We start from the raw sequence: 2,608 nt of genomic DNA on the forward strand, positions 1-2,608 counted from the left end.
TGATCCCCCCACAGAGAAATGAGGTCATCGGACTTAACCTAAACATCTGTACCCAATAGTCTGTTTCTCCAAAAAAAAAAAAAAAAAGATAAAACAATGGTTTTAGGAAACAATGATCCACCTATTTCATCGTATGTTTACTCTCTCCAGCATCAAAAGGCAAACAACATTTTTAATGTTTAATGTGAAGATAATATTGTTATTACTGTTGTAATATTGTTATTTTTGACATTGGCTTAACAGAAAACTACAATGATAAATATTTACTAACAGGTACTATCGTTTTCTAGAAAATGCTATCATTTTGATGTATTTGCTTCATATCCCTCAAAAAATAAAATGCTATTTATAATGGAGTAGCATTTTCTTCCCCATATTCCCAACAGCTATCATTGTTTTAATATGTATGCTTTCAGTTCTCCTGTGTATTTTTTGTTTCACATAGTGGTATGCAAACAACAGTTTTTAAATTTCACTTTAAAGTTTTAATGTCCTATAACTGAATTCTATGCTTTTGAGACATAGCCATGATCTTTTTAACTTAACTATATGCCTGGCATGAATATAAAGAATTTTATTTATCCAGTTTCTTAATAACATTTTTTCCAGTTACACACAATGCTTCAGTGAACTTAAGTTTATGCTTTCTTCATAGATTCTCTCTCTCTTCATTGGGTAATGTTCTTCTTTATTCCTCTTGTTGCTTGTTATTTTAAACTCTTTAAAAAATATTGATATTTCTATATCAGTTTTATATTGTTTATTATTTGCCTGCTGTATATTTCTCATTTTATTTTATTTTGTTTCCTTTTGGATTTGAGCATATCTCCCGTTTCTACCATACAGTTTAACTTTTTAAAATCCAAATTAATAGCTTTTTTACTTTAATTGGTTATTTTAATCTCTTTTAACAATCATCTATGACACATATTATGTTCTAGAAATTTTTCTAAGCACTTTACATGTATTAATTGTTTTCACACTCAAAAACACCCTGTGATATAGGTACTATTATTATTCCTGTTAATATAAGAGAAAATTGATGCCCAACAGCATCCAAGTATTTCTTTGTGTGTTTCTCTTCTATTTATCAGTGAAACTGATTTTTCTATATGCACCAGCCATATGAAGTTCCATTTTACTCTAAATAAATGTATATCGGTTTGAAGCAAAATATTAACTATAGTAAAGTTGCTATAGAAATGATTGAAATTTGGAAAACATTGGCTTAGTTAATTTGTTTTTGTTACTTAATAATGAAAATGTGTTTAAAGCTTTTAAATTAATGTTTGATACTATACATCTTCATTTTAGGGTGCAACATTTTATCTATTTAAAATAATGTTTTTACTTTGCTTAGAGTTTTTTTTTTTTTTTAAACCTTGGACTTGTCTGATAATAATAGTGACTTGCTTTCTTCTTGTTGATACTTTCCTGGTTTATTAGTGTTTGTTTTACTTTGCTTTCTGTTCACGTTAGGGATGTAATCAATGTCCTGGCATGAGGGACAGGGGAAAAGTGCAATGGTTTTCTCTTACCTCTGTTCTAAATGTCAACACCTGGTTGACAAAATTGACAGCAAGGTTCAAATTTTATCAACCAAACTGTTCTCATTATTCTAAATGAAGACTTTTTGAAAATTCTAATTTAGGATACCTCCCAGCCTGGGAGGTTGTCAGGGGGATTCTTAGAGGAAGCTTAACAGAAAGTTTGGAAGACACAAATGTAAAAGTCTTCCAGAAAGTACAGAAAATATTCAAAGAGAAGGAAAATAAAAGAGCTAAGTTGATAAAGTTAGAGAAACAGTCCAGTATGTTCAACATCTGAATAATGTGGGAGAAACATTAGGAAAAGTAGAAGAAACCTTTAAAAATTAAAATGTTGTAGACCTAGTAGATATGAACTAGCCAGAACAAGTCATGTCAACAAGAAATGTTAGAATACTGAGGGAAAAGAGAAGAGCCTAGAATCCTCCAGAGAGAAAAATAAATAAGTTCCATTAAAAGGATTAGGAATCCTTAGAACTTCCCAACAGCAAGATTGGAAGCCAGACAACAGTTGATTACTGTCTTCAAATTGTTGAAGGTAAATTATTTCCAACTTTTAATTCTATACCCAGCCAAATCAGTGTGCGGACAGACTAAAAATATTTTCACATGGTTAAGATCTCAGAAAATTTACTTCCTAGCCACCTTTGTTTTTTCTTTTCAGAAAACTCCTCAAGATAGTGTTTCACTGTAACTAGGAAATAAACTGTAAAAGAGGAACTTGTGGGATTCAGAAAATAGGATCTTTGACACAGGAGATAGACACGGAAAATTCCCTGGATGAGGATATGATAGCTGCGCACTTAGCATAGAAATCAACCATCTCAGACAGGAGCAGATCACAGCCTCCAGGAGATATTTCTTCAAAAACATAAAATTGCGGCTGGGCGCGGTGGCTCACGCCTGTAATCCTAGCACTCTGGGAGGGCGAGGCGGGTGGATTGTTTGAGCTCAGGAGTTCCAGACCAGCCTGAGCAAGAGTGAGACCCTGTCTCTACTAAAAATAGAAAGAAATTAATCGGACAACTAAAAATATATAGAAAAAATTAGCCGGGCATGGT

This window comes from Propithecus coquereli, unplaced genomic scaffold, assembly GCF_000956105.1.
Source record: "Propithecus coquereli isolate 6110/MARCELLA unplaced genomic scaffold, Pcoq_1.0 Scaffold210, whole genome shotgun sequence".
Taxonomy (NCBI): Eukaryota; Metazoa; Chordata; class Mammalia; order Primates; family Indriidae; genus Propithecus; species Propithecus coquereli.